Source organism: Mugil cephalus, chromosome 2 (genome assembly GCF_022458985.1).
Source record: "Mugil cephalus isolate CIBA_MC_2020 chromosome 2, CIBA_Mcephalus_1.1, whole genome shotgun sequence".
NCBI classification, from domain to species: Eukaryota; Metazoa; Chordata; class Actinopteri; order Mugiliformes; family Mugilidae; genus Mugil; species Mugil cephalus.
In genome coordinates this window covers 21,475,307-21,490,240 of record NC_061771.1, presented here as the reverse complement: position 1 = coordinate 21,490,240, position 14,934 = coordinate 21,475,307, and the positions used below count along the sequence as shown (strand labels likewise).

Genomic DNA, 14,934 nt, shown 5'->3' with positions numbered 1-14,934 from the left:
CAACACTTCAGACATTTGGAACAGGTATTTTTTTATTTTTAAATGGTGCAGGAAGATATTGTCAACAGTCATTAAAAGACCAGAGGTGAGTCTATTCTAAGAACCTGATTTTGGATTTGATATTGATCATTTTATTGATTTAAAAAAAAACACATTTGACAAAAAGCTATTTCTGATTGTATGAGTTTGTAATTTTATAAGAGATAAGATTTATTTGATTTGTTGAGGTTGAACGTGCACTGAACGTTACAGTCTGACAACGCCCAGTCTAGCCAGGAAACATGTTGTATGTTTTAAGCCAGTGCTTCAGAGTGGAATCTCAGTTTGCGTGTAATCTGTTATCTAGTTTTATATTTCTCTTTGTGTCCCTTTATCAGTAATATTGTTTTTAGTTGGATACACTAAACTCAACCTCAAACCAGAAGCAAGAGATCGACATCTGTGAATGATTTTGTTGTTTTTCTGAAAACTGTTTAGTTTGAAGCAAAGGCAAGTCAAATTGAAACTAAACTGTGAGTAGTGAATTCCATGACAGACACCATTATCCAACAAAAGAGAACTGCATTTCAACCAACCCTTTAATATTTTCCATCTTCCCTGCTCAAAAGGTGGAACTTGGCCCAGACACTCAGTGAAAGTAAATCATTAAAAATGAGGTTAAATGCATTTAAACAGAAGTAAACTGTTAACTGTTATTAAAGTATACAGAAAAAACTCACACAAATTGCCACTTTGAACACAATTCAGGGAAACATATTTCCAAACAATCCAGAATTGAATATTTGTGCATTTTTCTTGTATTTTTTATGGGGTTTATTGTGATTGATCCACTGAATCTCAGATGATGCAGGTAGATAGGGCCTGGACCCCCTTAAACACTGGTGGTGTCTGATAAGAGGATGACTAAGACATCTAGGATGATCAGGGAGAGGTGGAGATAGGGAGACAGACCGGTGGTGGATGGAATGACAGTGACTTTAAAGCACAGGAATGAGGGAATGACTGCACCCAGAAGTAGACATCGACTGATATAGATTTTCCTAGCGCGAATACCGATTTATTTATTTTTTTTTACATCAGCATGGACCGATGGCTGATACGTGCTGCTGATTTTTCTAAACCAATACTGCTTTTTCTCCATCCATTTACATGATAAAAATGACACAATGTACACAAAATAAATGGAAGACTGACAACCTGCACTATTAGCCTGCCAGAGAGAGAAAAAAAGGCAGGTAGAAACTCCTAAAAACTTCAACTCTTTTTTCTTTTTTTTTGTTAGGGGTTGTCAACAGGCCTATGAGTACAAGTATTCTCTAGCCTGCTTCCAGTCTGTTAGTGGGGAGAGGCAATGTATGGGCTGCATGGGTCTGCAGCGTCTCCAGCAGCGCAGGGCTACCTGTGGATGGCCTGTCTGTCTATATAGTATATATATATATATATATATATATATATATATATATATATATATATATATATATATATATATAATATATATATATATATATATATATATATATATATATATATATATATATATATATATATATATATATATATATATATGTATGTATATATATATGTATATATATATGTATATATATATATAGGACTGTATATATAGGACTGTAAAAATGAACGCGTTAACTCAGATTAATCAATCATCACGATTAATCTGTTAACTTTAACGCAATTAATCCATTGCAGCTCAGAATGATTCTGACCGTCTCATTACAGGCAGTTTGTCTAAGTAGAGTTACAAAAACCAGCCTGCAACCTCCAGAGCAAGCCTGAGGGCGACGGTGGCAAGGAAAAACTCCCTTTTAACAGGAAGAAACCTTGAGCAGAACCCAGCCCATATGGAGGGACCCATCTGCCGAAGGCCAGCCGGTTAGAAACAGAGAAGATAGAGAGAACAGAAGAGCAGGAGAAGCAAGATAATCAAACTTCTGTCATAGATACCTACATCAAGCGGAAGGAAACATGTAGGGTCTAGTAATATAACACATAGCTGATGATCTGTGACAGTTTGTGAGACAGGACAGGAATCATGGGCAGGTTGGTGAATTGTTCATCTAGGTAGGAGTGGACAACTGGAGGAGGCCATGACGACTGGGGCAGATGTAGTTTATGGAGCTCCACACGTCTGATACACAGCACTCCAGACCATGAAGACTGGGCTGGTTGATGAGGCCACGGCAGCAGATGTAGCTTAAAACTCCACAGGTCAGATATTCAGCACTCCAGCCCGGGAAACCCTCACAAGATGATGGAGGGGGGGGGGAGCGGAGGGGAGAGAGTAAGACACAGTGGTTAGCAAATTATAAGAGATAGAAAATAAAATGATAAGATATTAGAGGACAGGAGCCAGAGAAGAAAGAGGAGAGGACATGTCTTCGGTGCATCGTCCCCCTGCAGCCTAGGCCTATAGCAGCATAACTAAGGGATGGTTAAGTCCAGCCCTAGCTATAAGCTTTTTCAAAAAGGAAAGTCTTAAACCTGACCTTAAAGGTAGAGACTGTGTCTGCCTTCTGAACCCAAACTGGGAGCTGGTTCCATAGGAGAGGAGCCTGATAACTGAAGGCTCTACCTCCCATTCTACTTTTAGAAACTCTAGGAACCACAAGCAGACCTGCACTTAGAGATCGTAGTGATCTGTTGGGACAGTATGGTACTAGTATGAGGTCTTTCAGATATGACTGAGTTAGGCTTTTCAGGGCTTGTATGTAAGGAGGAGGATTTTAAATTCAATTCTGGATTTAAAGGGAGCCAATGAAGAGAAGCTAATACTGGAGTAATATGATCTCTCTTGCTAATTCCTGTCAGTGCCCTTGCTGCAGCGTTTTGAATCAATTGGAGGCCTTTTTAAAGAGCTACTTGGACAGCCAGACAGTAACAAGTTACAATAATCCAGCCTGGAAGACACAAATGCATGAACTAGTTTTTCCGCATCACTCTGAGAAAGGATGCTCCTAATTTTGATGATATTACGAAGATGAAAGAAAGCAGTCCTGGTCACCTGCTTTATGTGAGAATTAAAGGACATATCCTGATCAAATATAACACCAGGGTTTTTCACAGTAGTACTGGAGGCCAAGGTAATGCCATCCAACAAAAGCAGGTGATTAGATAATGAATCTCTGACATGTTTAGAGCCAAATACGATAACTTCAGTTTTGTCTGAGTTTAAAAGTAGAAAATTACAGGTCATCCAAGCCTTTATGTCTTTAAGGCATGCTTGGAGTTTAACCAGCGGATTAGTTTCATCTGGTTTCATGGATAAATTATAGCTGGGTATCATCTGCGTAGCAATGGAAGTTTATGCCGTGCTTTCTAATAATATTGCCTAAGGGAAGCATGTATAATGTGAATAATATTGGTCCTAGCACAGAACCCTGAGGAACTCCATAGCTTACTTTGGTATATGTAGAAGAATTGTTGTTTACTTGGACAAACTGGAATCTGTCTGACAGATATGATTCAAACCAACCATCACACATGTGCAAATGTTCAGTTGATTGGGGAGTGACAGGCAGCAAAACCAACCGATAAAGATGGAAGACACTAAACAGCACGCTCGTCCTCTACATGGGACATTTGAGTATAAATTATAAATTTATTTAAAAAAAACAAAAAAAAACAGGACAAAATAGTGGACCAACATCAGGTATTATGCACACTCTACAGGAAGGAGTTTTCCTTTCACCGAAGCACTTCCAGCTTAAAATAGCACATTAACACCAAGCATATGTTAGTCAGGGATTCTCCTATCACTTTGGCTAATGCATCGCCCGCTTCAGAGACAAACCAAAACAAACCAAGACAAAGACAAGCTGCAATGCTGGCTTGCAAATGTGTCCACTCCTGCAACCACTGTTCACTGGGAGAGACTGTTCTCAGTTGCAGCAACAATTGGAAATAAGGAGGGGTCAGCTCTCCTCTCGTTGGACAATGTCAACAAGTTAGTTTGTCTTAGTAGCAACGGGACACATTAAAATGGACAAATGTTGGTTTAAAAAAAGACAAAAAGCACTTCAGTTGTTTCAAGTTGTTTTGCTGAAACTGTTTAATCAACACGTGAAGTGCAGATATATCCCCTTCTTTCTTGAGTCTGTTTGCTCATGCAAAATGAAACGTGATTAATATAGATTAAGAATTAATCATTTTCATATATATTTTTTAATTTCTCCCCACATTTCTTTAAATACACATTAATATGAATCCAACATATTTTAGTAAAGGGATAAGCGATAGCTTAATATTGAATGCAAAATACAAAATAATAATGTATTTTTCAGTCCTTGGCCTGAAAAATATTGAAGACCCCTGTGTTAGAGGGTGATGATATCCTCTCTTCTTGTCCTGATTGGTGCCTTGTGTTGTGTCAAATTATTCTGAAATAGGAGACCCTTGTAAAACTTAGTCCTTGGAAGATGTTCAATTCAGCCTGAAGATAACTTCTCTTTGGAGTCTCAAAAAATCATCAGGACTCTAGTCCAGAGCATCAGTAGTGATCTTTCTTTTTCCTCAGGTTCAAACACCTGTAGTTACGTCAGTAGTTTTGGAATTTCCCTAGGCTCCCAGTTTCACAAAGTTACTCCCGTTCATTTTACACCCTTATCTACGAGTCCACTCTTAAGCTCATTATTCTTTAAAATAACTTTACCAAGTGCGATAAGCACAACTATCTTCTACATACACACGATCTCTTGTGAGGAATACAGTAGATATACTTTTGATTCCAGCACTCTCCCGTTGTGTTCTAGTAGCATATGCCTGGTGAAGGCCCATCATATCAAATTTACGTTGTAATCAAGCTAATGACATTATGATCGGACATATCATTGTAATTCAATTATAACCTTATAATCAAACATGATCAAACTAAAGGTATTATTATTCGATATATCATCATAATCAATACAACCTTGTACTCAAACATGACGTCAAAGTCATTCAGCATGCATCTTATTCATTCGTATTCTTTTTAGCCCATCACAAACTTTAAAATTACACTACACTTGCCCCATTTCTACATTGTCCCTAAGGGGACAGCGTCTTCTCTGCTGCTGCTCCAAAGCTCTGGAACTCTCTACTGTCCCCGATCAGACCTTTAAATCCCTTTTTAAAAATCCATCTTTTTATGTTTTACACTGTTTATTATAGCTGCTCTCGTACTTATTTTAACGTTTTCATCTTGTATCTGTAAAGTTTAGTATTTTAAAAGTGCTGTACAAAATTATATAAACTATGTGGATGTACTAGATAGAGGTTTTTTTTTGTTTGAACATTTGTAACTACCACATTAAATAGTTATAAAGATAAACAAAGCCTGTTTTTATTACGGTCTGTGATGTCTGTTCTTCTTTCTCTCTGTCTGTAACATTTCAGTCTCTTTGACTCCAGTCATGCTCTCCTCATCAGCCCCCAACTCTCTCTACCTGAGTCTCTTCCTCTTTCTGTCGTACCACTCCCCTGTTCTCTCCTGGCAGGTTGGGAATCGCAATCAGTGTATCTCTGCTCCCTTCGTACCAGGCTACAACCTGGTGGGGGAGGGATTTGATATAGTCACCTTGCATCGAAAAGGGTCATACGTGGTGGATGTGATGACCTATCTCACCCCTAATGACACCTGCATTCTCTACTCCAGCCCTTCTCTTGGCAAGCAACTGCGCAAAGTAATAAATAAACAAACAGTTACAGAGTTAAATAGTTTTACACACGTTATGTGTACATGCTAATGATGGAGTCCTCTGCTTCGTTTTCAGATGCCAGTCTCTGCAATCGACTGGCGTTCATACAGCCAATGTAGCTTTGAAATCAAAAACAGTGGACACACCTCTATTAGGTATGGTATCATACACTATTGTAATCACTACAGATATTAAGTATCCAGAGACACAGACTTGCACTCAGTGAATATTTTACTATCAAACAAATAAATTCTGAGAGATGTAAATGTTTGCCATGCTAATACACATGATGCCAACTCTATGATCAGCCTTTAATTATCATGATAGTCAACTTTCTGTGTCATGCTTAACTTGAGGTATATGATCGAGTTTATATGAGCACACATAGCTGTCTAAAAATGAGCATTTTGATTCATGTCTTTTTTTTTTTTTTTAACTTTAAATCGGTCCACAGCTCACTGGTGGACACTTACATCTCCCAGGATATTCGTAACTGGAAGGTAGGTTTCACGAGCAGGCAAGGACTCAGGACACAGTTGCAAGGGTTTAGATTTCTTGATAGCATGCTTTAAGGAAGTTCAGGTTCAAAAATTCAAGGCAATGAAAATCCATCGATATGTCCGACCACGGTCTGGAAGGGATGGACAAAGGAGTCCCATTTGGGACCCAGAGGACATCTTGTTGGCAGACCGAACAGACGCCCGATTCCATGGATGACCACCAGAACCGTTGGGAGATGGCGGTTGTGTACTGTCAAAACTAGATAAGGACTCAGGACGCAGGTGCAAGGGTTAAGGTTTCTTGAAAGCAGGCTTTTTTAAGAAAGCTCAGGTTAAAAAATTCAGACAAAGGACAATGAAAACATAACAGGCTCTGAAAAAACAGAATCCAGAATACCAACCCAAACCAAAACTAAAAATCGCTCCACTAAGGAGGAAAACAAAAACTGCCGAAATCAAAAACAAGGAAAATCACTCTCTTAGGAGGAAACAGGGCAAAATCCAAATAACGATGGTGATCAAGGGACGAAGACAAACACTCTTGCACAAGACAAAGGGAGACGCAGACTTTTTGAACACATGGAGGTAATGGGGAAAAGGTGGAAGTAATCAGGAATCTGGGAAGACAATCAAATCGGAGACACACGAGGAAGGGCAAGTGACCTGAAATGAGAGGATAGTTACTTTTCAAAATAAAACAGGAAGTACCAAGACAAAACATGGAGACAGGACAAAAACCCAACTTGACCTCACCGCGGTGTGACAGTAGGATACAGCTATTTTTTCAGTCTTTCAGCCCCTACCACACACTTCCCACCCAGCAAAAACTACTTTTAGTTCCATAAAAATCCACAAAGTGCTGTTTCAAGGTCTTGAAGACGAAGAAGAAGGAGATAGGTAGCAATCTACATATTTTATTACAAATTACACATAAATCTTACTTGTCAACAGCCTTCAGAAGCCAATGGCAGACAGAAACCCCTTCCCCCTTCTTTCATCCACAGACTAAGCCAATTACAGCCAACTTATGTCTGTGCGTAATTTTCGAATGAGAAACAATGCAAGATTTCACTTCACTAACTCTGTATCTGTTACTCTAACAGGGGTAAGGGGAAGTCTTTCACTTACATGTAAATAGTTTCAAACATGTATCGTTAGATTTAATAAACTGTTATTGTAGACAATTAAGCAGCTCATAAACTTTTATATTTTCGTTCATTTTTTTTTTTTTTTTTATCAGGTTGGCCTAAATTTAGATTCATTTTACTTCAGTGGGGGGGTGGAAGGGAAACACTCCAATATTTACAACTTTGCCGAACAAAGAAGCAGAGAGGATCGCTACAGCTTCAGCACACAAAGACTCTCCTGCAGTCACTATAGGTAGGTTGCAAGCAATACTGCTTCACAACATATGTTCAATATGTCAGGAAAGATTGTTTTGCATAGCTAAGACAGTCTCTTTGTCTCTAGGTATCGGGTGTCAAGAAAACCTCCCCTCAGTTCAGAGTTCAGTAAGGATTTGGCCGATTTGCCAAGTTCCTACAACTCTAATACCAAAGATGAGTACGACCAGCTCATAACGATTTACGGCACACACTACATACGTCAGGTTAATGCTCTCACACACCACATTCATGTCTTTATTTCACAAGTAATGTACATTTTTTTCAACAACAATGTACCTTGTCTCAGGTTTACCTTGGGGGTCGACTCAGGCGAGTCACAGCGTCACGAATATGTTTGTCCAGATTGAATGGATTCACCGAAGATAAGGTACTGCACACAGTATTTGAGTCATGCACCTCGTCAAACAGTGAGGATTATTAAGCTATTACATCTCACATGACACTAGCTACAAATTTAAAATGGTCCTTAAATTTGACTTAAAATTCCCTTAGAACTTGACTCAACAACATGTGCTATTGTCTGTGAAGGGTCTCAGTCATCCAGGTCATGGTAATCCAAAAGGGGTTTAAAAAACTTCAGGATGTTTTGCTGCTCATCCGAATAGCTTCTTCACTTCTAAGAGACTGGTGGGAAGTTGAGGTTTAAATAGGAAACTCTGTAAAACCACCAGCCGACTGCTGGCTACGTCGGTCACAGCTCATCATAAAACTACAATTTACAGTAAATGCAGCCAGTGACTATATGAAGCATTTCTTTTCCTCCTGTCTTCCAGGTTCACTCCTGTTTATCACTCGGTTTCTCTGTCGTCTGGGGAAGTTGGCAAGTTCCAGCCTCGGGTCTTGTACCTCAGTCGTGCAGAATCGGGGTAGATCAGTCTCCTTCGGCGGTGGTCTCCACCAACACTACACAGAGGTGGAAGGTGGCTCTGGTTGGTCGGGGGAGTTTTCACTCACCAACGAAGACTCCAGCGGCTTCAACAACTGGTTGAGTACCCTGAAAGATCACCCAGGTGTCATTTCATACTCCCTTCGGCCATTATACGAGCTGGTATCAAATGAGAGCCAGAGGGCAGGAATGAAGGCTGCTATTGAGCAGTACTTAAAGGACAATGTAGTGAGAGACTCACAGAGAACACCGTCTTGTGGGTACAGTCCTAACCTGTCTTTCAACTGCTGTCCCTTGGCGACCCGCAAGGGGACCCTGGAGGTCACCATGGTCCGAGCCTGGGGTCTGGCAGGAGATGATATTGGCCCGACTGACAGGTGAGTTAGCTGAGGGATTAAAATCTGAGGATGGTATATCAGCTGTGTTACTTCATCTGTCGCTTTGTTTTCTCCTACCTACAGCTATGCTAAGATCAAGTATGGTTCCATCAGGCACACGACTCGTATGATTGAGTCAAACTACCCCCGGTGGGACTCTTACTTTAATCTGGGCACGGTCAGTAACCTTGTTCCTCTGAATGTATTCTAGTCCATTCCCCAGATTGGTTTTATTGTACTCTTATTGAGTCAGGCACTACAGTGCAAAATGAATGTGTTCACAGAGAACAAGTAAAATTATTCCTGTGAAATACAGTGATGACCAATAATTGTAAATAAATGCATGATGTAATGTCAGCGAGTTATTCCATTGCCGTTCTTATATATTAATTTCAATGGTTACATTAGAAATGTTGGATATTGTCTGGACATCTGGACACATCAACCCAGCTCCACTGTTCTTTATGCTGCATTTGCTGCATCTAAAATGACCCATTAAACTCAGTCTGTTAGATAACATTATTACAACCAAACTGACTTTGATCAAATTTTCTCTTGAAGGTGGACACAGACCATGATTTGTTGGTGGAGGTCTGGGACGAGGATATTTACTATGATGACCTCCTGTTAAAGTGTTACACACTCGTGAAAAGTGGGACACATACAAGGACCTGCTCTGACAGTAACTCTGGCTATGAGGTCAAGTACACGCTCACCTGTGACCGTCATCTGACTGGAGAGAAATGTGAGCGCTATAAACCATCTCCATTGTAATACATCTATTATTTTTCAGCCTGCATGTTTTTCTTTAATCTGTGTGATACTGCAACAGGTCACATGACTGATGAACTGAGTCATGCCTCATGCAGTTTGATCTTCAGTATTTGCAGGTAGACATTTCAGTCATATGTCAGTCATATTGTGGAGACAATGTCAAATCATTGTTGTATTAAATTCTATGTAGCTTTCTCATGAAAATAAAGATTGTAAACCAGCTTCACTTCAAACAACAGACTGTACTTCCCTGTTTTCAGTGGGGCTGACCAACATCAGCCTGAGGATGAGACCAAATAGCATGTCTGTCATTTGTATGAGAAATTATACATGTGTTTGAAGATATTCTTACAAGGTGAGAATATTCTTACAACTATAAATGAGACCATACACTGTAAAAAAAAAAAATAAATAAATAAATAATAATAATAATATAACGAAATTTTGCTGTTTGTTTTTACAGATCATTTCTGTATTTTTAAAATACAGCAACAATCTGGACAATCAAGGAAAATACAATGTGATTTTACATGTTAAATGTAAAATAACAATTAATCATTGTAACTGTGAAAATATGTGTGAAAACATGATATTTCTGTTCTTTTACAAAATAAAACATTAGAAATACAGATATTTATTGTTAAAATATGGTCACAAATGTATCGTAATTTTACAGATATTTGTCTGTTATTTAATGGGATAAACTGTAAAAATCAACAAAAGTTAAAACTTAAAAAAATCATTTAAAATTACTGAGAAATTAATAGTAAAATAACTATTCAACACTGTAGGCTATTGTGTGTGTGTGTGTGTGTGTGTGTGTATATATATATATATATACAATCCAATGTAAATCACAACATCTTGAATTATTTCACAGCATGTCTGAACAAAACACGTGTAATCAGGAGACATAACGCAAAAGATAAAAACATGAACGCGACATATCATTGGAGTGCGTGCTTTGAAAAGCGCGGGTCCCGTTTGGATTGGTTGACAGAAACGGTTGGAGAAGGAGGAGAAGAAGAAGAAGAAGCCATTGGCTGTTGGGACACTGAACATCCGTCTTTGACGTTACGCTAAACAAGGTCAACAACCACCACGCGGCTGTTCCCGTTTGGTCACAGAAACTTGGAGCAAACAGCAGCTAATGTCGAGGCTGGAGGAAGGATGAAGGCAGAAGGCAAGTATCAAACTGAAGCTTAGTAGTATTAGCTTTATTTACCACCATCCCTCTGACTTTACTCAGTCGACAAAACAAATCCGCTAGCATGTCAGTTGAAATGTTAGCTAACTATGTGACAAAAGAATGGCCGGCAGCGGCGGCGTCTTCACGTGGCGTCTGCCAGTGTTAGTCCTAGATATGTATCTATGAGTGTTAGTAGTCAGCCAGACCACACACTTTTTATTTTATTTACACTAACGTTAGCTTAGCACTTAACAGTGAGTCATTAAGTTTACTTTTGTGAACTGATTGACACAGGCGGAGAGAAAGAGGAACAACATTTATTTAGAGCTGCAACAATGAACAATAATCGATTATTAACCCTCTTCTACATTTTCACTATTTTTTTGCCAATAACCTTGACTGCGTGACTTGAAATGGCATGATTTCTGGCTAGGATAGGAAGCTGGGTTTAATATAATGTGTGAAAATGTTAAAGTCTTCTTTCCACACAGACTGCTCCTACTCCTCCACATGCAGGTGTCGCTAATAAGCCATTTTAAGTGGATTTTCTTCCAAAGAAGAGAGAACAAATGTTTTATATATAATACTGAGATTTGGTAATGGTTTATTTCAACCAGTTACTCTTTCTTAAAATTAATATTTTCATCTTCCTCTTGCCTCTCACAAATATAGGAGGAGCGACCTACTCTGCCTTTTTCAAGGTTTTTCAAATTTTAATTTTGGTGCAACACTAGTCAGTTGTCAACATGGAATTCAAAACAATACTGAAAAATATGTAAAGGATAAGCTAACAATCATCTTCTAGTTTATTGAGGGGAGATCTGCTAACACAGTTTAGGTCCACTTTTTTACAACCAATAGCATTTATTTTTATTTTGGCAAATTTCATGAGTCATCATTTTTTTTCTTTCTCTCTACAGATAAGTGGTGAGAGTTGATTTCATGGCATAACACAGTGAAGCAGTGCGCTCCGCAGTAGGAGAAACCTTAATCAAAGAACCCAATGTTGAGCAGCTACCGAGATGCAGTAGAAAGGCACTCAGTACAAAAAGGGTCTTTCTGTGTTTAAACCAAGGTGAGGCACTTGAATTCAGACATATTCAGCTCATGCTTGTGATGCAGGACCAGCACGTATACTTTGTTACACCTCATGACGTGTCCTATGTGCCAGCATTTGCATTGTATGAAGTGAAACAAGCATGAAATGTTGGAAGCCTGAGCAGAAACTACTTATTAGGTCCACCTGTACTAATCAATCCAGTCCAATACAGCAGTTCTACTATGAATTATACTTCAAAGAATCTTCTCTACATTTTTGTTGATGTTTTGAAAAAGGTGATGACTATACACTACACCTTGTTCATCATTGATTTCATAGTGGGTCTTAGTGGTGGTGTACTGCATTATATTGAGAAAGGAACAGTTTGAAATATATCAATGGCTACTGAGGATATAATTATATTGGGTAATAATATACACAGAATGAGCTATGTGATGTCTGTGTTTAAATATTACTACTATCTGTCCTTTAAAAAGGCCAACAACATGTCTTGGACAGTCCTCCAAGCAGCCAGAGCAACCAACAGTTGAGCAGAGCCAGTACCAGTACAAGTCCAGTAACACAGTCTGACCAGATGCCCCTCTCTGGTGAGTACATGCATCTGTTGCACACAATTACTCTTTTGGGTTAGATGGGCTGAAAAATAACATAATCTACCTGTAACTTAGTGTAATATAGTACAATCAGCAGCAGTGAATTGACAGCGTGCTTAGAAATCAGTATCATCAGTTGGGTCTATCTTCTCTAGATTCTGATTCGGTACCAAATGACACACAACTAATGATGGGATGGGATTATGGGATGAACACAGGATACTTTATCATAATGTACAGAAAAAAAAGACTTTTGTATTCAGCAGTAGCAATAGTTCCCCCAACAACAATATATTGTTCATTTAGTTCCCATGTATAGTCAGTCTGGTGTGTATTTTCTTTGTAGTGTGTTATGTTGAGATCTTGCAAGCTTGTCTGTCCAAAAGCAACGGTGTTGTCTATAGGGGGACTTGTGTGACTGCTGTGGTGTTGGAAAAAGCTGGATCTTCTTGCACCTTTATCCTGGTCCTGCCTCTTAAACTGTTATTAGCTGTTATTATTTAATAACAGCTAATGTTTTCTATCTTCTCTTCAGGTGGTTACAGCTCAGAAACTGCAACTTCATTGCGATCAACAAGTAGTTCAAGTATGGACACCACACCTCGTCAACTCTATAGAGCAGGGGTCGGCAACCAGCGGCTCCGGAGCCGCATGCGGCTCTTTCGTTTCTCTGTTGCAGCTCTCTGCAGCGAGCGGTGCGGAGCAAGGATGCTGATCAAAGCCGTTCACTTTTTCACGCTAACTAACTGCCTCAGAATAGCGGCAACTAGTCACTCATCAGTGAATGAGCGAGAGTTACGCAACAACTGAATGCCACACCACACTCATGGTTGTAACATCAACCAAAAAACACTGAACTCCCACAGTGCACTGCAGCTCATTTACTAGTTGTATGTATGGTGACTTGTATGTAAATTGGTAACTCAACAATTTTTTTTTCTTTTTATTTATTTATTTTTTTACTTTTTTCTTTCATTACCAGTTCAGTTGAATTTTATTTATTTATTTTTTTGTTTCAGAGCCAGTCATTTTAATTGAACAGATTTTTGAATATTGCTTTAATAATGGCTACCTGCTACAGTTGAATAAAAATAAGGAGAATGGGAAATTGTAGCTGTTCTTGTTCAGCTTGGTCTCATTTTTTGTCATGTTCTCATGTTTTGAAAAGATCAAATTATTGTTGTATACTGTTATATTACATCTAATCTAATATAGCCTACAGCCTTTTTAAATAAAATAACGCCATTAAAACAACTAATAAGAGCACATTTCTGCAACTTTAAGCATTATTATTCATATTACAATGTTAATTTGCCGTCTTTATGGGTAATTTCATTATTTTAAAATGTAAAATGTTTGTAATTAAACGTAAAAAACAATGTAAAACAATTAAATATCCATTTGATGTTTTGTCAAATTAACAGTAAATTCTTGCAATCTAACCAAATATCTAATTTTGCAACAGTTTTTTGACGTGTTTTGAAAGATTAAACCCCTTTTTTTTGTCATATACTGTGGTATTACATCAAATATAAATTATTATACAATCTCTTCCCATAAAATTATGTCATTAAAACCGATTAATAACAGCACATTTCTGTAAATTTAAGCATTATTGTTCGTAATACAACATTTATTCACCATATTTCTAGGTGATGTAATTGTTTTAAAATGTGAAAATGTTTCTAATTAAACGTTAGAACAACCTGAAAATACGGCAAAAAAAAAAAATTACAAATACAGGTACAAGCTGTATTTTAATTATGGAAAATAACTCTATTTTTACGAGAAAGTAATTTTACGTTATTTTACGTTTTTTTTTTTTTTTTTTTTACAGTGTATTCTTAGTGGGTCAAGTGTTCCAACAATATGCTACATGCCCAGAAAAGTTTGCCAGGGAAATCGTTTTTGTGGAGGCAAGAGTGACGGACCTTCAAGTCTCATTCTAGTACATAATAAATGGGCCAACTACTTAACCCTTACACTGTTAAGAGTTAATTAATTGGTCTGTTGGCAACTTTGGGAAATTGTATTTGTTAAAGGCTCCTAGTATCATGAATACTGAATACAGATCAACAGCAACATTATGACCACTGACAGGCAAATCGAATAACATTTACCATCTTGTGACAATACAATATTCTGTATGTGTCATGTTATTGCATGAACCAACAACCAGTTTCTCCTTATAACAACACTATACCCACTCCACGTAGCTCAATCCAAAAAACATAATTGTAAGCAGCAGCCCCTTAACAAGTAGTAATTTTAAAACATTGCAAAATATTACATTAAAATGAAAATGTGACAGGATTGAAGGTGTTCAACCTGTGTGCACACATGTAGCAGTAAAATAGATGTGTGAATATTCTTATTTGTGGCTAAAACAAGGTCTTGGTGTCTTTTTGTTCTGTAAATACAACATTTGGTAATACAAACCACAATCATCCAGACAA

General features: G+C 38.1%; 1 pseudogene; it reads left to right on the top strand.

Annotated features, from left to right (window-relative positions):
* The first annotated feature begins 5,408 nt into the window (after positions 1–5,408).
* On the top strand, positions 5,409–9,636 carry LOC125003447 (annotated as a pseudogene).
* The last annotated feature ends 5,298 nt before the right edge of the window (positions 9,637–14,934 follow it).